The sequence below is a fragment of the Ambystoma mexicanum genome (assembly GCF_040938575.1).
Source record: "Ambystoma mexicanum isolate Mex_15411 chromosome 12 unlocalized genomic scaffold, UKY_AmexF1_1 Mex_chr12_unloc.1, whole genome shotgun sequence".
Taxonomy (NCBI): Eukaryota; Metazoa; Chordata; class Amphibia; order Caudata; family Ambystomatidae; genus Ambystoma; species Ambystoma mexicanum.
This window is the reverse complement of record NW_027182322.1, coordinates 5,175,283-5,196,252: the sequence shown is the minus strand read 5'-3', so window position 1 is coordinate 5,196,252 and position 20,970 is coordinate 5,175,283. Positions and strand designations below refer to the sequence as shown.

The 20,970-nt window shown below is 45.7% G+C and overlaps 4 non-coding genes across 4 annotated transcripts; all 4 read right to left on the bottom strand.

The window, feature by feature from the left end:
- Positions 1–2,278: 2,278 nt before the first annotated feature.
- TRNAH-GUG (transfer RNA histidin (anticodon GUG)) lies at positions 2,279–2,350 on the bottom strand. The gene has a single exon. It is a non-coding gene; the product is annotated as a tRNA-His (tRNA).
- Positions 2,351–4,510: 2,160 nt separating this feature from the next.
- Positions 4,511–4,582, bottom strand: TRNAH-GUG (transfer RNA histidin (anticodon GUG)). Its single transcript has one exon. It is a non-coding gene; the product is annotated as a tRNA-His (tRNA).
- Positions 4,583–13,917: 9,335 nt separating this feature from the next.
- Positions 13,918–13,989, bottom strand: TRNAH-GUG (transfer RNA histidin (anticodon GUG)). The gene has a single exon. It is a non-coding gene; the product is annotated as a tRNA-His (tRNA).
- Positions 13,990–18,619: 4,630 nt separating this feature from the next.
- Positions 18,620–18,691, bottom strand: TRNAH-GUG (transfer RNA histidin (anticodon GUG)). The gene has a single exon. It is a non-coding gene; the product is annotated as a tRNA-His (tRNA).
- Positions 18,692–20,970: the final 2,279 nt, after the last annotated feature.

Here is a 20,970-nt window from a genome sequence, read left to right as displayed (position 1 = left end):
GAGCTACTTGGGCTGCTACAATGTGTCGTTCCACCTCTATCATAAGCTGTACTCCATCTGTGATGTCATGACTCATGTTTGAATTAAAGGTTGGTTGTGATGTTATCCATGAGAATAAGTGGACACCTGATCCCCAGTCACTTATTTAAGATCTCAATAATCAAGTCAGAATCCAAATGAAAGTCATCAAAGTGGAGCAAATTAGAAATAATATAGTTACACAAACCTGGCAATGGTGCGGCAGCCAGGGCCGATAATGGCCCGCCAGCCTGAGAGCAGGAAAGTGTGAGAGCAGTGATGGTCTTGTGAGAGTTTACAGCTGTTATTGACCCTGTCCCCTTCCATTGCAGAGTTTTCTCCCTATAAGAAGTGCAGAGGCTCCCTCCGGGGTGCTAATAGTAAATTTATTTTTTTGCGCAGGAGAAGTGCTCTTCACCAATTGCACGTGCCAAATCACCCGAAGGCCACCACCATAAAATTCAGGCATTCATGTTCATGCGTCCTCCATGTTATGTCCTTATAAAGGGATGCATGTTCATGATGACTCCATGTCACACCTGCATACAAGGATGCATGTTCATGCCGCCTCGTTCTCTTGGCTTCATACAGGGATTTTATCTCCTCCCTGTCTCACCCTCATGCAGGGATGCATGACCAATGCTCCTTCCCTTCTCGCCCGCATACATGGATGCACGTTCAGTCTCCTCGTTCTCTCGGCTTCATACAGGGATTTTATCTCCTCCCTGTCTCACCCTCAGGAAGGGATGCATGATCAATGCTCCTTCCCGTCTCGCCCGCATACATGGATGCACGTTCACGCCTCCTCCTTCTCTCGGCTTCATACGGGGATCATATCTCCTCCCTGTCTCACCCTCATGCAGGGATGCATGACCAATGCTCCTTCACTTCTCGCCTGCATACATGGATGCACGTTCACGCCTCCTCCTTCTCTCGGCTTCATACGGGGATCATATCTCCTCCCTGTCTCACCCTCATGCAGGGATGCATGACCAATGCTCCTTCCTGTCTCGCCCGCATACATGGATGCACGTTCACGCCTCCTCCTTCTCTCGGCTTCATACGGGGATCATATCTCCTCCCTGTCTCACCCTCATGCAGGGATGCATGACCAATGCTCCTTCCCTTCTCGCCTGCATACATGGATGCACGTTCACGCCTCCTCCTTCTCTCGGCTTCATACGGGGATCATATCTCCTCAATGTCTCACCCTCACTTCCAACATGTGTAACTTCTTGTTCTCTTTGACGTCTGGAGCATGGGTGGCTACTGCACAGCTCTAGATGTCGCCCACCTGCAAGGTGCTATGAAAAGCACTTTTCCACATTGGACGTGCTATATTAACCCCCTCTCCCCAAATACAATAAAAATAAAGAAATATATGTGCTTCCATAATGTCTACCTTCTAATGTTTCATATGTGTAAGCACATTGTCCTCCTCCTGACCACATTCTAAAACTATGTGCAAATTGTTCCTTCCATAAACTGTCACTTCCTTGGCCCTTTATTTATAATGACTGTTATACTCTCTCTCTTTCCGCCACAGTATAAAAAAGCCTAGCACACCTCATGATTGGACTAAGAAATTCCTGTCATTTAGTTGGAAATGATTTTCCCATTATCCCCAAAAACTCCTCACTGTGTCTAAGAACGCTTTTTTTCACAGGACAATACAGATCAGATTGACTTGAAAGGTCCTTTCACGCGACTACAGAATGCCTATCATTCCACTAAAAGATACGCCAGTGCCTACAATAGCCTAGGACTAGACTATGAGTCCCAATGTAGAAAGACCACAAGTCCACAGATATGCCTGTTTATTTAAACATCTGTATTATCATCAGCGTGTGACTGTAAAGGCGGGACCTCGCGCTCTCTGTAACGCGCTCCATTGGCAACATCAGTTAAATGTCGTTGGTTCAATCCCTCGCGGATGTTGTTTTTATTCCCATTTGTAACTGGGAAATACTGTCGCTGCAATACATATGTCTTAATCAAGCTAGTGGTTATTGACGTAAATGGCAGTGTTATAATGTTTCATGTACTGCAAATGTCACCACATAATGCGCTCTTAATTAGATTTGGTTGAAATACATTACAGTCACCCGATGAAAAAGTGTGCAAAGAGCATTAAAGAAACAAAAGGTTCATAACAGTAACAGGACATATCGAATATTTTCAGTCCTCCACAGAGATTGCCAATGTATTAATGGAAATTCTAAAATATCTGCCCAACTGCCGTGACATTGCCTCACCGCAATGCCGTGACTCGGATTCGAACCGAGGTTGCTGCGGCCACAACGCAGAGTACTAACCACTATACGATCACGGCGAGCTACTTGGGCTGCTGCAATGTGTCGTTCCACCTCTATCATAAGCTGTACTCCATCTGTGATGTCATGACTCATGTTTGAATTAAAGGTTGGTTGTGATGTTATCCAGGAGAATAAGTGGACACCTGATCCCCAGTCACTTATTTAAGATCTCAATAATCAAGTCAGAATCCAAATGAAAGTCATCAAAGTGGAGCCAATTAGAAATAATATAGTTACACAAACCTGGCAATGGTGCGGCAGCCAGGGCCGATAATGGCCCGCCAGCCTGAGAGCAGGAAAGTGTGAGAGCAGTGATGGTCTTGTGAGAGTTTACAGCTGTTATTGACCCTGTCCCCTTCCATTGCAGAGTTTTCTCCCTATAAGAAGTGCAGAGGCTCCCTCCGGGGTGCTAATAGTAAATTTATTTTTTTGCGCAGGAGAAGTGCTCTTCACCAATTGCACGTGCCAAATCACCCGAAGGCCACCACCATAAAATTCAGGCATTCATGTTCATGCGTCCTCCATGTTATGTCCTTATAAAGGGATGCATGTTCATGATGACTCCATGTCACACCTGCATACAAGGATGCATGTTCATGCCGCCTCATTCTCTTGGCTTCATACAGGGATTTTATCTCCTCCCTGTCTCACCCTCATGCAGGGATGCATGACCAATGCTCCTTCCCTTCTCGCCCGCATACATGGATGCACGTTCATGTCTCCTCGTTCTCTCGGCTTCATACAGGGATTTTATCTCCTCCCTGTCTCACCCTCAGGAAGGGATGCATGATCAATGCTCCTTCCCGTCTCGCCCGCATACATGGATGCACGTTCACGCCTCCTCCTTCTCTCGGCTTCATACGGGGATCATATCTCCTCCCTGTCTCACCCTCATGCAGGGATGCATGACCAATGCTCCTTCCCTTCTCGCCTGCATACATGGATGCACGTTCACGCCTCCTCCTTCTCTCGGCTTCATATGGGGATCATATCTCCTCCCTGTCTCACCCTCATGCAGGGATGCATGACCAATGCTCCTTCCCTTCTCGCCTGCATACATGGATGCACGTTCACGCCTCCTCCTTTTCTCGGCTTCATACGGGGATCATATCTCCTCAATGTCTCACCCTCACTTCCAACATGTGTAACTTCTTGTTCTCTTTGACGTCTGGGGCATGGGTGGCTACTGCACAGCTCTAGATGTCGCCCACCTGCAAGGTGCTATGGAAAGCACTTTTCCACATTGGACGTGCTATATTAACCCCCTCTCCCCAAATACAATAAAAATAAAGAAATATATGTGCTTCCATAATGTCTACCTTCTAATGTTTCATATGTGTAAGCACATTGTCCTCCTCCTGACCACATTCTAAAACTATGTGCAAATTGTTCCTTCCATAAACTGTCACTTCCTTGGCCCTTTATTTATAATGACTGTTATACTCTCTCTCTTTCCGCCACAGTATAAAAAAGCCTAGCACACCTCATGATTGGACTAAGAAATTCCTGTCATTTAGTTGGAAATGATTTTCCCATTATCCCCAAAAACTCCTCACTGTGTCTAAGAACGCTTTTTTTCACAGGACAATACAGATCAGATTGACTTGAAAGGTCCTTTCACGCGACTACAGAATGCCTCTCATTCCACTAAAAGATACGCCAGTGCCTACAATAGCCTAGGACTAGACTATGAGTCCCAATGTAGAAAGACCACAAGTCCACAGATATGCCTGTTTATTTACACATCTGTATTATCATCAGCGTGTGACTGTAAAGGCGGGACCTCGCGCTCTCTGTAACGCGCTCCATTGGCAACATCAGTTAAATGTCGTTGGTTCAATCCCTCGCGGATGTTGTTTTTATTCCCATTTGTAACTGGGAAATACTGTCGCTGCAATACATATGTCTTAATCAAGCTAGTGGTTATTGACGTAAATGGCAGTGTTATAATGTTTCATGTACTGCAAATGTCACCACATAATGCGCTCTTAATTAGATTTGGTTGAAATACATTACAGTCACCCGATGAAAAAGTGTGCAAAGAGCATTAAAGAAACAAAAGGTTCATAACAGTAACAGGACATATCGAATTGTTTCAGTCCTCCACAGAGATTGCCAATGTATTAATGGAAATTCTAAAATATCTGCCCAACTGCCGTGACATTGCCTCACCGCAATGCCGTGACTCGGATTCGAACCGAGGTTGCTGCGGCCACAACGCAGAGTACTAACCACTATACGATCACGGCGAGCTACTTGGGCTGCTACAATGTGTCGTTCCACCTCTATCATAAGCTGTACTCCATCTGTGATGTCATGACTCATGTTTGAATTAAAGGTTGGTTGTGATGTTATCCAGGAGAATAAGTGGACACCTGATCCCCAGTCACTTATTTAAGATCTCAATAATCAAGTCAGAATCCAAATGAAAGTCATCAAAGTGGAGCCAATTAGAAATAATATAGTTACACAAACCTGGCAATCGTGCGGCAGCCAGGGCCGATAATGGCCCGCCAGCCTGAGAGCAGGAAAGTGTGAGAGCAGTGATGGTCTTGTGAGAGTTTACAGCTGTTATTGACCCTGTCCCCTTCCATTGCAGAGTTTTCTCCCTATAAGAAGTGCAGAGGCTCCCTCCGGGGTGCTAATAGTAAATTTATTTTTTTGCGCAGGAGAAGTGCTCTTCACCAATTGCACGTGCCAAATCACCCGAAGGCCACCACCATAAAATTCAGGCATTCATGTTCATGGTCCTCCATGTTATGTCCTTATAAAGGGATGCATGTTCATGATGACTCCATGTCACACCTGCATACAAGGATGCATGTTCATGCCGCCTCATTCTCTTGGCTTCATACAGGGATTTTATCTCCTCCCTGTCTCACCCTCATGCAGGGATGCATGACCAATGCTCCTTCACTTCTCGCCCGCATATATGGATGCACGTTCATGTCTCCTCGTTCTCTCGGCTTCATACAGGGATTTTATCTCCTCCCTGTCTCACCCTCAGGAAGGGATGCATGATCAATGCTCCTTCCCGTCTCGCCCGCATACATGGATGCACGTTCACGCCTCCTCCTTCTCTCGGCTTCATACGGGGATCATATCTCCTCCCTGTCTCACCCTCATGCAGTGATGCATGACCAATGCGCCTTCCCTTCTCGCCTGCATACATGGATGCACGTTCACGCCTCCTCCTTCTCTCGGCTTCATACGGGGATCATATCTCCTCCCTGTCTCACCCTCATGCAGGGATGCATGACCAATGCTCCTTCCTGTCTCGCCCGCATACAGGGATGCACGTTCACGCCTCCTCCTTCTCTCGGCTTCATACGGGGATCATATCTCCTCCCTGTCTCACCGTCATGCAGGGATGCATGACCAATGCTCCTTCCCTTCTCGCCTGCATACATGGATGCACGTTCACGCCTCCTCCTTCTCTCGGCTTCATACGGGGATCATATCTCCTCAATGTCTCGCCCTCACTTCCAACATGTGTAACTTCTTGTTCTCTTTGACGTCTGGGGCATGGGTGGCTACTGCACAGCTCTAGATGTCGCCCTCCTGCAAGGTGCTATGAAAAGCACTTTTCCACATTGGACGTGCTATATTAACCCCCTCTCCCCAAATACAATAAAAATAAAGAAATATATGTGCTTCCATAATGTCTACCTTCTAATGTTTCATATGTGTAAGCACATTGTCCTCCTCCTGACCACATTCTAAAACTATGTGCAAATTGTTCCTTCCATAAACTGTCACTTCCTTGGCCCTTTATTTATAATGACTGTTATACTCTCTCTCTTTCCGCCACAGTATAAAAATGCCTAGCACACCTCATGATTGGACTAAGAAATTCCTGTCATTTAGTTGTAAATGATTTTCCCATTATCCCCAAAAACTCCTCACTGTGTCTAAGAACGCTTTTTTTCACAGGACAATACAGATCAGATTGACTTGAAAGGTCCTTTCACGCGACTACAGAATGCCTCTCATTCCACTAAAAGATACGCCAGTGCCTACAATAGCCTAGGACTAGACTATGAGTCCCAATGTAGAAAGACCACAAGTCCACAGATATGCCTGTTTATTTAAACATCTGTATTATCATCAGCGTGTGACTGTAAAGGCGGGACCTTGCGCTCTCTGTAACGCGCTCCATTGGCAACATCAGTTAAATGTCGTTGGTTCAATCCCTCGCGGATGTTGTTTTTATTCCCATTTGTAACTGGGAAATACTGTCGCTGCAATACATATGTCTTAATCAAGCTAGTGGTTATTGACGTAAATGGCAGTGTTATAATGTTTCATGTACTGCAAATGTCACCACATAATGCGCTCTTAATTAGATTTGGTTGAAATACATTACAGTCACCCGATGAAAAAGTGTGCAAAGAGCATTAAAGAAACAAAAGGTTCATAACAGTAACAGGACATATCGAATTGTTTCAGTCCTCCACAGAGATTGCCAATGTATTAATGGAAATTGTAAAATATCTGCCCAACTGCGGTGACATTGCCTCACCGCAATGCCGTGACTCGGATTCGAACCGAGGTTGCTGCGGCCACAACGCAGAGTACTAACCACTATACGATCACAACGAACTACTTGGGCTGCTACAATGTGACGTCCACCTCTATCATAAGCTGTACTCCATCTGTGATGTCATGACTCATGTTTGAATTAAAGGTTGGTTGTGATGTTATCCATGAGAATAAGTGGACACCTGATCCCCAGTCACTTATTTAAGATCTCAATAATCAAGTCAGAATCCAAATGAAAGTCATCAAAGTGGAGCCAATTAGAAATAATATAGTTACACAAACCTGGCAATCGTGCGGCAGCCAGGGCCGATAATGGCCCGCCAGCCTGAGAGCAGGAAAGTGTGAGAGCAGTGATGGTCTTGTGAGAGTTTACAGCTGTTATTGACCCTGTCCCCTTCCATTGCAGAGTTTTCTCCCTATAAGAAGTGCAGAGGCTCCCTCCGGGGTGCTAATAGTACATTTATTTTTTTGCGCAGGAGAAGTGCTCTTCACCAATTGCACGTGCCAAATCACCCGAAGGCCACCACCATAAAATTCAGGCATTCATGTTCATGCGTCCTCCATGTTATGTCCTTATAAAGGGATGCATGTTCATGATGACTCCATGTCGCACCTGCATACAAGGATGCATGTTCATGCCGCCTCGTTCTCTTGGCTTCATACAGGGATTTTATCTCCTCCCCTGTCTCACCCTCATGCAGGGATGCATGACCAATGCTCCTTCCCTTCTCGCCCGCATACATGGATGCACGTTCATGTCTCCTCGTTCTCTCGGCTTCATACGGGGATTTTATCTCCTCCCTGTCTCACCCTCAGGAAGGGATGCATGACCAATGCTCCTTCCCGTCTCGCCCGCATACATGGATGCACGTTCACGCCTCCTCCTTCTCTCGGCTTCATACGGGGATCATATCTCCTCCCTGTCTCACCCTCATGCAGGGATGCATGACCAAGGCTCCTTCCTGTCTCGCCCGCATACATGGATGCACGTTCACGCCTCCTCCTTCTCTCGGCTTCATACGGGGATCATATCTCCTCCCTGTCTCACCCTCATGCAGGGATGCATGACCAATGCTCCTTCCCTTCTCGCCTGCATACATGGATGCACGTTCACGCCTCCTCCTTCTCTCGGCTTCATACGGGGATCATATCTCCTCAATGTCTCACCCTCACTTCCAACATGTGTAACTTCTTGTTCTCTTTGACGTCTGGGGCATGGGTGGCTACTGCACAGCTCTAGATGTCGCCCACCTGCAAGGTGCTATGGAAAGCACTTTTCCACATTGGACGTGCTATATTAACCCCCTCTCCCCAAATACAATAAAAATAAAGAAATATATGTGCTTCCATAATGTCTACCTTCTAATGTTTCATATGTGTAAGCACATTGTCCTCCTCCTGACCACATTCTAAAACTATGTGCAAATTGTTCCTTCCATAAGCTGTCACTTCCTTGGCCCTTTATTTATAATGACTGTTATACTCTCTCTCTTTCCGCCACAGTATAAAAACGCCTAGCACACCTCATGATTGGACTAAGAAATTCCTGTCATTTAGTTGGAAATTATTTTCCCATTATCCCCAAAAACTCCTCACTGTGTCTAAGAACGCTTTTTTTCACAGGACAATACAGATCAGATTGACTTGAAAGGTCCTTTCACGCGACTACAGAATGCCTCTCATTCCACTAAAAGATACGCCAGTGCCTACAATAGCCTAGGACTAGACTATGAGTCCCAATGTAGAAAGACAACAAGTCCACAGATATGCCTGTTTATTTAAACATCTGTATTATCATGAGCTTGTGACTGTAAAGGCGGGACCTCGCGCTCTCTGTAACGCGCTCTATTGGCAACATCAGTTAAATGTCGTTGGTTCAATCCCTCGGTTATGTTGTTTTTATTCCCATTTGTAACTGGGAAATACTGTTGCTGCAATACATATGTCTTAATCAAGCTAGTGGTTATTGACGTAAATGGCAGTGTTATAATGTTTCATGTACTGCAAATGTCACCACATAATGCGCTCTTAATTAGATTTGGTTGAAATACATTACAGTCACCCGATGAAAAAGTGTGCAAAGAGCATTAAAGAAACAAAAGGTTCATAACAGTAACAGGACATATCGAATTGTTTTAGTCCTCCACAGAGATTGCCAATGTATTAATGGAAATTGTAAAATATCTGCCCAACTGCCGTGACATTGCCTCACCGCAATGCTGTGACTCGGATTCGAACAGAGGTTGCTGCGGCCACAACGCAGAGTACTAACCACTATACGATCACAGCGAGCTACTTGGGCTGCTACAATGTGACGTTCCACCTCTATCATAAGCTGTACTCCATCTGTGATGTCATGACTCATGTTTGAATTAAAGGTTGGTTGTGATGTTATCCATGAGAATAAGTGGACACCTGATCCCCAGTCACTTATTTAAGATCTCAATAATCAAGTCAGAATCCAAATGAAAGTCATCAAAGTGGAGCCAATTAGAAATAATACAGTTACACAAACCTGGCAATGGTGCGGCAGCCAGGGCCGATAATGGCCCGCCAGCCTGAAAGCAGGAAAGTGTGAGAGCAGTGATGGTCTTGTGAGAGTTTACAGCTGTTATTGACCCTGTCCCCTTCCATTGCAGAGTTTTCTCCCTATAAGAAGTGCAGAGGCTCCCTCCGGGGTGCTAATAGTACATTTATTTTTTTGCGCAGGAGAAGTGCTCTTCACCAATTGCACGTGCCAAATCACCCGAAGGCCACCACCATAAAATTCAGGCATTCATGTTCATGCGTCCTCCATGTTATGTCCTTATAAAGGGATGCATGTTCATGATGACTCCATGTCACACCTGCATACAAGGATGCATGTTCATGCCGCCTCGTTCTCTTGGCTTCATACAGGGATTTTATCTCCTCCCTGTCTCACCCTCATGCAGGGATGCATGACCAATGCTCCTTCCCTTCTCGCCCGCATACATGGATGCACGTTCATGTCTCCTCGTTCTCTCGGCTTCATACGGGGATTTTATCTCCTCCCTGTCTCACCCTCAGGAAGGGATGCATGACCAATGCTCCTTCCCGTCTCGCCCGCATACATGGATGCACGTTCACGCCTCCTCCTTCTCTCGGCTTCATACGGGGATCATATCTCCTCCCTGTCTCACCCTCATGCAGGGATGCATGACCAATGCTCCTTCCTGTCTCGCCCGCATACATGGATGCACGTTCACGCCTCCTCCTTCTCTCGGCTTCATACGGGGATCATATCTCCTCCCTGTCTCACCCTCATGCAGGGATGCATGACCAATGCTCCTTCCCTTCTCGCATGCATACATGGATGCACGTTCACGCCTCCTCCTTCTCTCGGCTTCATACGGGGATCATATCTCCTCCCTGTCTCACCCTCATGCAGGGATGCATGACCAATGCTCCTTCCTGTCTCGCCCGCATACATGGATGCACGTTCACGCCTCCTCCTTCTCTCGGCTTCATACGGGGATCATATCTCCTCCCTGTCTCACCCTCATGCAGGGATGCATGACCAATGCTCCTTCCCTTCTCGCCTGCATACATGGATGCACGTTCACGCCTCCTCCTTCTCTCGGCTTCATACGGGGATCATATCTCCTCAATGTCTCACCCTCACTTCCAACATGTGTAACTTCTTGTTCTCTTTGACGTCTGGGGCATGGGTGGCTACTGCACAGATCTAGATGTCGCCCACCTGCAAGGTGCTATGGAAAGCACTTTTCCACATTGGACGTGCTATATTAACCCCCTCTCCCCAAATACAATAAAAATAAAGAAATATATGTGCTTCCATAATGTCTACCTTCTAATGTTTCATATGTGTAAGCACATTGTCCTCCTCCTGACCACATTCTAAAACTATGTGCAAATTGTTCCTTCCATAAACTGTCACTTCCTTCGCCCTTTATTTATAATGACTGTTATACTCTCTCTCTTTCCGCCACAGTATAAAAAAGCCTAGCACACCTCATGATTGGACTAAGAAATTCCTGTCATTTAGTTGGAAATGATTTTCCCATTATCCCCAAAAACTCCTCACTGTGTCTAAGAACGCTTTTTTTCACAGGACAATACAGATCAGATTGACTTGAAAGGTCCTTTCACGCGACTACAGAATGCCTCTCATTCCACTAAAAGATACGCCAGTGCCTACAATAGCCTAGGACTAGACTATGAGTCCCAATGTAGAAAGACCACAAGTCCACAGATATGCCTGTTTATTTAAACATCTGTATTATCATCAGCGTGTGACTGTAAAGGCGGGACCTCGCGCTCTCTGTAACGCGCTCCATTGGCAACATCAGTTAAATGTCGTTGGTTCAATCCCTCGCGGATGTTGTTTTTATTCCCATTTGTAACTGGGAAATACTGTCGCTGCAATACATATGTCTTAATCAAGCTAGTGGTTATTGACGTAAATGGCAGTGTTATAATGTTTCATGTACTGCAAATGTCACCACATAATGCGCTCTTAATTAGATTTGGTTGAAATACATTACAGTCACCCGATGAAAAAGTGTGCAAAGAGCATTAAAGAAACAAAAGGTTCATAACAGTAACAGGACATATCGAATTGTTTCAGTCCTCCACAGAGATTGCCAATGTATTAATGGAAATTCTAAAATATCTGCCCAACTGCCGTGACATTGCCTCACCGCAATGCCGTGACTCGGATTCGAACCGAGTTTGCTGCGGCCACAACGCAGAGTACTAACCACTATACGATCACGGCGAGCTACTTGGGCTGCTACAATGTGACGTTCCACCTCTATCATAAGCTGTACTCCATCTGTGATGTCATGACTCATGTTTGAATTAAAGGTTGGTTGTGATGTTATCCATGAGAATAAGTGGGCACCTGATCCCCAGTCACTTATTTAAGATCTCAATAATCAAGTCAGAATCCAAATGAAAGTCATCAAAGTGGAGCCAATTAGAAATAATATAGTTACACAAACCTGGCAATGGTGCGGCAGCCAGGGCCGATAATGGCCCGCCAGCCTGAGAGCAGGAAAGTGTGAGAGCAGTGATGGTCTTGTGAGAGTTTACAGCTGTTATTGACCCTGTCCCCTTCCATTGCAGAGTTTTCTCCCTATAAGAAGTGCAGAGGCTCCCTCCGGGGTGCTAATAGTAAATTTATTTTTTTGCGCAGGAGAAGTGCTCTTCACCAATTGCACGTGCCAAATCACCTGAAGGCCACCACCATAAAATTCAGGCATTCATGTTCATGCGTCCTCCATGTTATGTCCTTATAAAGGGATGCATGTTCATGATGACTCCATGTCACACCTGCATACAAGGATGCATGTTCATGCCGCCTCGTTCTCTTGGCTTCATACAGGGATTTTATCTTCTCCCTGTCTCACCCTCATGCAGGGATGCATGACCAATGCTCCTTCCCTTCTCGCCCGCATACATGGATGCACGTTCATGTCTCCTCGTTCTCTCGGCTTCATACGGGGATTTTATCTCCTCCCTGTCTCACCCTCGGGAAGGGATGCATGACCAATGCTCCTTCCCGTCTCGCCCGCATACATGGATGCACGTTCACGCCTCCTCCTTCTCTCGGCTTCATACGGGGATCATATCTCCTCCCTGTCTCACCCTCATGAGGGGATGCATGACCAATGCTCCTTCCCTTCTCGCCTGCATACATGGATGCACGTTCACGCCTCCTCCTTCTCTCGGCTTCATACGGGGATCATATCTCCTCCCTGTCTCACCCTCATGCAGGGATGCATGACCAATGCTCCTTCCTGTCTCGCCCGCATACATGGATGCACGTTCGTTCACACCTCCTCCTTCTCTCGGCTTCATACGGGGATCATATCTCCTCCCTGTCTCACCCTCATGCAGGGATGCATGACCAATGCTCCTTCCCTTCTCGCCTGCATACATGGATGCACGTTCACGCCTCCTCCTTTTCTCGGCTTCATACGGGGATCATATCTCCTCAATGTCTCACCCTCACTTCCAACATGTGTAACTTCTTGTTCTCTTTGACGTCTGGGGCATGGGTGGCTACTGCACAGCTCTAGATGTCGCCCACCTGCAAGGTGCTATGGAAAGCACTTTTCCACATTGGACGTGCTATATTAACCCCCTCTCCCCAAATACAATAAAAATAAAGAAATATATGTGTTTCCATAATGTCTACCTTCTAATGTTTCATATGTGTAAGCACATTGTCCTCCTCCTGACCAAATTCTAAAACTATGTGCAAATTGTTCCTTCCATAAACTGTCACTTCCTTGGCCCTTTATTTATAATGACTGTTATACTCTCTCTCTTTCCGCCACAGTATAAAAATGCCTAGCACACCTCATGATTGGACTAAGAAATTCCTGTCATTTAGTTCGAAATGATTTTCCCATTATCCCCAAAAACTCCTCACTGTGTCTAAGAACATTTTTTTTCACAGGACAATACAGATCAGATTGACTTGAAAGGTCCTTTCACGCGACTACAGAATGCCTCTCATTCCACTAGAAGATACGCCAGTGCCTACAATAGCCTAGGACTAGACTATGAGTCCCAATGTAGAAAGACCACAAGTCCACAGATATGCCTGTTTATTTAAACATCTGTATTATCATCAGCGTGTGACTGTAAAGGCGGGACTTTGCGCTCTCTGTAACGCGCTCCATTGGCAACATCAGTTAAATGTCGTTGGTTCAATCCCTCGCGGATGTTGTTTTTATTCCCATTTGTAACTGGGAAATACTGTCGCTGCAATACATATGTCTTAATCAAGCTAGTGGTTATTGACGTAAATGGCAGTGTTATAATGTTTCATGTACTGCAAATGTCACCACATAATGCGCTCTTAATTAGATTTGGTTGAAATACATTACAGTCACCCGATGAAAAAGTGTGCAAAGAGCATTAAAGAAACAAAAGGTTCATAACAGTAACAGGACATATCGAATTGTTTCAGTCCTCCACAGAGATTGCCAATGTATTAATGGAAATTCTAAAATATCTGCCCAACTGCCGTGACATTGCCTCACCGCAATGCCGTGACTCGGATTCGAACCGAGGTTGCTGCGGCCACAACGCAGAGTACTAACCACTATACGATCACGGCGAGCTACTTGGGCTGCTACAATGTGACGTTCCACCTCTATCATAAGCTGTACTCCATCTGTGATGTCATGACTCATGTTTGAATTAAAGGTTGGTTGTGATGTTATCCATGAGAATAAGTGGACACCTGATCCCCAGTCACTTATTTAAGATCTCAATAATCAAGTCAGAATCCAAATGAAAGTCATCAAAGTGGAGCCAAATAGAAATAATATAGTTACACAAACCTGGCAATGGTGCGGCAGCCAGGGCTGATAATGGCCCGCCAGCCTGAGAGCAGGAAAGTGTGAGAGCAGTGATGGTCTTGTGAGAGTTTACAGCTGTTATTGAACCTGTCCCCTTCCATTGCAGAGTTTTCTCCCTATAAGAAGTGCAGAGGCTCCCTCCGGGGTGCTAATAGTAAATTTATTTTTTTGCGCAGGAGAAGTGCTCTTCACCAATTGCACGTGCCAAATCACCCGAAGGCCACCACCATAAAATTCAGGCATTCATGTTCATGCGTCCTCCATGTTATGTCCTTATAAAGGGATGCATGTTCATGATGACTCCATGTCACACCTGCATACAAGGATGCATGTTCATGCCGCCTCGTTCTCTTGGCTTCATACAGGGATTTTATCTCCTCCCTGTCTCACCCTCATGCAGGGATGCATGACCAATGCTCCTTCCCTTCTCGCCCGCATACATGGATGCACGTTCATGTCTCCTCGTTCTCTCGGCTTCATACGGGGATTTTATCTCCTCCCTGTCTCACCCTCGGGAAGGGATGCATGACCAATGCTCCTTCCCGTCTCGCCCGCATACATGGATGCACGTTCACGCCTCCTCCTTCTCTCGGCTTCATACGGGGATCATATCTCCTCCCTGTCTCACCCTCATGAGGGGATGCATGACCAATGCTCCTTCCCTTCTCGCCTGCATACATGGATGCACGTTCACACCTCCTCCTTCTCTCGGCTTCATACGGGGATCATATCTCCTCCCTGTCTCACCCTCATGCAGGGATGCATGACCAATGCTCCTTCCTGTCTCGCCCGCATACATGGATGCACGTTCACGCCTCCTCCTTCTCTCGGCTTCATACGGGGATCATATCTCCTCCCTGTCTCACCCTCATGCAGGGATGCATGACCAATGCTCCTTCCCTTCTCGCCTGCATACATGGATGCACGTTCACGCCTCCTCCTTTTCTCGGCTTCATACCGGGATCATATCTCCTCAATGCCTCACCCTCACTTCCAACATGTGTAACTTCTTGTTCTCTTTGACGTCTGGGCCATGGGTGGCTACTGCACAGCTCTAGATGTCGCCCACCTGCAAGGTGCTATGGAAAGCACTTTTCCACATTGGACGTGCTATATTAACCCCCTCTCCCCAAATACAATAAAAATAAAGAAATATATGTGCTTCCATAATGTCTACCTTCTAATGTTTCATATGTGTAAGCACATTGTCCTCCTCCTGACCAAATTCTAAAACTATGTGCAAATTGTTCCTTCCATAAACTGTCACTTCCTTGGCCCTTTATTTATAATGACTGTTATACTCTCTCTCTTTCCGCCACAGTATAAAAATGCCTAGCACACCTCATGATTGGACTAAGAAATTCCTGTCATTTAGTTGGAAATGATTTTCCCATTATCCCCAAAAACTCCTCACTGTGACTAAGAACATTTTTTTTCACAGGACAATACAGATCAGATTGACTTGAAAGGTCCTTTCACGCGACTACAGAATGCCTCTCATTCCACTAGAAGATACGCCAGTGCCTACAATAGCCTAGGACTAGACTATGAGTCCCAATGTAGAAATACCACAAGTCCACAGATATGCCTGTTTATTTAAACATCTGTATTATCATCAGCGTGTGACTGTAAAGGCGGGACTTTGCGCTCTCTGTAACGCGCTCCATTGGCAACATCAGTTAAATGTCGTTGGTTCAATCCCTCGCGGATGTTGTTTTTATTCCCATTTGTAACTGGGAAATACTGTCGCTGCAATACATATGTCTTAATCAAGCTAGTGGTTATTGACGTAAATGGCAGTGTTATAATGTTTCATGTACTGCAAATGTCACCACATAATGCGCTCTTAATTAGATTTGGTTGAAATACATTACAGTCACCCGATGAAAAAGTGTGCAAAGAGCATTAAAGAAACAAAAGGTTCATAACAGTAACAGGACATATCGAATTGTTTCAGTCCTCCACAGAGATTGCCAATGTATTAATGGAAATTGTAAAATATCTGCCCAACTGCGGTGACATTGCCTCACCGCAATGCCGTGACTCGGATTCCAACCAAGGTTGCTGTGGCCACAACGCAGAGTACTAACCACTATACGATCACGGCGAGCTACTTGGGCTGTTACAATGTGTTGTTCCACCTCTATCATAAGCTGTACTCCATCTGTGATGTCATGACTCATGTTTGAATTAAAGGTTGGTTGTGATGTTATCCAGGAGAATAAGTGGACACCTGATCCCCAGTCACTTATTTAAGATCTCAATAATCAAGTCAGAATCCAAATGAAAGTCATCAAAGTGGAGCCAATTAGAAATAATATAGTTACACAAACCTGGCAATGGTGCGGCAGCCAGGGCCGAAAATGGCCCGCCAGCCTGAGAGCAGGAAAGTGTGAGAGCAGTGATGGTCTTGTGAGAGTTTACAGCTGTTATTGACCCTGTCCCCTTCCATTGCAGAGTTTTCTCCCTATAAGAAGTGCAGAGGCTCCCTCCGGGGTGCTAATAGTAAATTTATTTTTTTGCGCAGGAGAAGTGCTCTTCACCAATTGCACGCGCCAAATCACCCGAAGGCCACCACCATAAAATTCAGGCATTCATGTTCATGCGTCCTCCATGTTATGTCCTTATAAAGGGATGCATGTTCATGATGACTACATGTCACACCTGCATACAAGGATGCATGTTCATGCCGCCTCGTTCTCTTGGCTTCATACAGGGATTTTATCTCTTCCCTGTCTCACAATCATGCAGGGATGCATGACCAATGCTCCTTCCCTTCTCGCCCGCATACATGGATGCACGTTCATGTCTCCTCGTTCTCTCGGCTTCATACGGGGATTTTATCTCCTCCCTGTCTCACCCTCGGGAAGGGATGCATGACCAATGCTCCTTCCCGTCTCGCCCGCATACATGGATGCACGTTCACGCCTCCTCCTTCTCTCGGCTTCATACGGGGATCATATCTCCTCCCTGTCTCACCCTCATGCAGGGATGCATGACCAATGCTCCTTCCTGTCTCGCCCGCATACATGGATGCACGTTCACGCCTCCTCCTTCTCTCGGCTTCATACGGGGATCATATCTCCTCCCTGTCTCACCCTCATGCAGGGATGCATGACCAATGCTCCTTCCTGTCTCGCCCGCATACATGGATGCACGTTCACGCCTCCTCCTTCTCTCGGCTTCATACGGGGATCATATCTCCTCCCTGTCTCACCCTCATGCAGGGATGCATGACCAATGTTCCTTCCCTTCTCACCTGCATACATGGATGCACGTTCACGCCTCCTCCTTTTCTCTGCTTCATAGGGGGATCATATCTCCTCAATGTCTCACCCTCACTTCCAACATGTGTAACTTCTTGTTCTCTTTGACGTCTGGGGCATGGGTGGCTACTGCACAGCTCTAGATGTCGCCCACCTGCAAAGTGCTATGGAAAGCACTTTTCCACATTGGACGTGCTATATTAACCCCCTCTCCCCAAATACAATAAAAATAAAGAAATATATGTGCTTCCATAATGTCTACCTTCTAATGTTTCATATGTGTAAGCACATTGTCCTCCTCCTGACCACATTCTAAAACTATGTGCAAATTGTTCCTTCCATAAACTGTCACTTCCTTGGCCCTTTATTTATAATGACTGTTATACTCTCTCTCTTTCCGCCACAGTATAAAAAAGCATAGCACACCTCATGATTGGACTAAGAAATTCCTGTCATTTAGTTGGAAATGATTTTCCCATTATCCCCAAAAACTCCTCACTGTGTCTAAGAACGCTTTTTTTCACAGGACAATACAGATCAGATTGACTTGAAAGGTCCTTTCACGCGACTACAGAATGCCTCTCATTCCACTAAAAGATACGCCAGTGCCTACAATAGCCTAGGACTAGACTATGAGTCCCAATGTAGAAAGACCACAAGTCCACAGATATGCCTGTTTATTTAAACATCTGTATTATCATCAGCGTGTGACTGTAAAGGCGGGACCTCGCGCTCTCTGTAACGCGCTCCATTGGCAACATCAGTTAAATGTCGTTGGTTCAATCCCTCGCGGATGTTGTTTTTATTCCCATTTGTAACTGGGAAATACTGTGGCTGCAATACATATGTGTTAATCAAGCTAGTGGTTATTGACGTAAATGGCAGTGTTATAATGTTTCATGTACTGCAAATGTCACCACATAATGCGCTCTTAATTAGATTTGGTTGAAATACATTACAGTCACCCGATGAAAAAGTGTGCAAAGAGCATTAAAGAAACAAAAGGTTCATAACAGTAACAGGACATATCGAATTGTTTCAGTCCTCCACAGAGATTGCCAATGTATTAATGGAAATTCTAAAATATCTGCCCAACTGCCGTGACATTGCCTCACCGCAATGCCGTGACTCGGATTCGAACCAAGGTTGCTGCGGCCACAACGCAGAGTACTAACCACTATACGATCACGGCGAGCTACTTGGGCTGCTACAATGTGACGTTCCACCTCTATCATAAGCTGTACTCCATCTGTGATGTCATGACTCATGTTTGAATTAAAGGTTGGTTGTGATGTTATCCATGAGAATAAGTGGACACCTGATCCCCAGTCACTTATTTAAGATCTCAATAATCAAGTCAGAATCCAAATGAAAGTCATCAAAGTGGAGCCAATTAGAAATAATATAGTTACACAAACCTGGCAATGGTGCGGCAGCCAGGGCCGATAATGGCCCGCCAGCCTGAGAGCAGGAAAGTGTGAGAGCAGTGATGGTCTTGTGAGAGTTTACAGCTGTTATTGACCCTGTCCCCTTCCATTGCAGAGTTTTCTCCCTATAAGAAGTGCAGAGGCTCCCTCCGGGGTGCTAATAGTAAATTTATTTTTTTGCGCAGGAGAAGTGCTCTTCACCAATTGCACGTGCCAAATCACCCGAAGGCCACCACCATAAAATTCAGGCATTCATGTTCATGCGTCCTCCATGTTATGTCCTTATAAAGGGATGCATGTTCATGATGACTCCATGTCACACCTGCATACAAGGATGCATGTTCATGCCGCCTCGTTCTCTTGGCTTCATACAGGGATTTTATCTTCTCCCTGTCTCACCCTCATGCAGGGATGCATGACCAATGCTCCTTCCCTTCTCGCCCGCATACATGGATGCACGTTCATGTCTCCTCGTTCTCTCGGCTTCATACGGGGATTTTATCTCCTCCCTGTCTCACCCTCGGGAAGGGATGCATGACCAATGCTCCTTCCCGTCTCGCCCGCATACATGGATGCACGTTCACGCCTCCTCCTTCTCTCGGCTTCATACGGGGATCATATCTCCTCCCTGTCTCACCCTCATGAGGGGATGCATGACCAATGCTCCTTCCCTTCTCGCCTGCATACATGGATGCACGTTCACGCCTCCTCCTTCTCTCGGCTTCATACGGGGATCATATCTCCTCCCTGTCTCACCCTCATGCAGGGATGCATGACCAATGCTCCTTCCTGTCTCGCCCGCATACATGGATGCACGTTCACACCTCCTCCTTCTCTCGGCTTCATACGGGGATCATATCTCCTCCCTGTCTCACCCTCATGCAGGGATGCATGACCAATGCTCCTTCCCTTCTCGCCTGCATACATGGATGCACGTTCACGCCTCCTCCTTTTCTCGGCTTCATATGGGGATCATATCTCCTCAATGTCTCACCCTCACTTCCAACATGTGTAACTTCTTGTTCTCTTTGACGTCTGGGGCATGGGTGGCTACTGCACAGCTCTAGATGTCGCCCACCTGCAAGGTGCTATGGAAAGCACTTTTCCACATTGGACGTGCTATATTAACCCCCTCTCCCCAAATACAATAAAAATAAAGAAATATATGTGCTTCCATAATGTCTACCTTCTAATGTTTCATATGTGTAAGCACATTGTCCTCCTCCTGACCAAATTCTAAAACTATGTGCAAATTGTTCCTTCCATAAACTGTCACTTCCTTGGCCCTTTATTTATAATGACTGTTATACTCTCTCTCTTTCCGCCACAGTATAAAAATGCCTAGCACACCTCATGATTGGACTAAGAAATTCCTGTCATTTAGTTGGAAATGATTTTCCCATTATCCCCAAAAACTCCTCACTGTGTCTAAGAACATTTTTTTTCACAGGACAATACAGATCAGATTGACTTGAAAGGTCCTTTCACGCGACTACAGAATGCCTCTCATTCCACTAGAAGATATGCCAGTGCCTACAATAGCCTAGGACTAGACTATGAGTCCCAATGTAGAAAGACCACAAGTCCACAGATATGCCTGTTTATTTAAACATCTGTATTATCATCAGCGTGTGACTGTAAAGGCGGGACTTTGCGCTCTCTGTAACGCGCTCCATTGGCAACATCAGTTAAATGTCGTTGGTTCAATCCCTCGCGGATGTTGTTTTTATTCCCATTTGTAACTGGGAAATACTGTCGCTGCAATACATATGTCTTAATCAAGCTAGTGGTTATTGACGTAAATGGCAGTGTTATAATGTTTCATGTACTGCAAATGTCACCACATAATGCGCTCTTAATTAGATTTGGTTGAAATACATTACAGTCACCCGATGAAAAAGTGTGCAAAGAGCATTAAAGAAACAAAAGGTTCATAACAGTAACAGGACATATCGAATTGTTTCAGTCCTCCACAGAGATTGCCAATGTATTAATGGAAATTCTAAAATATCTGCCCAACTGCCGTGATATTGCCTCACCGCAA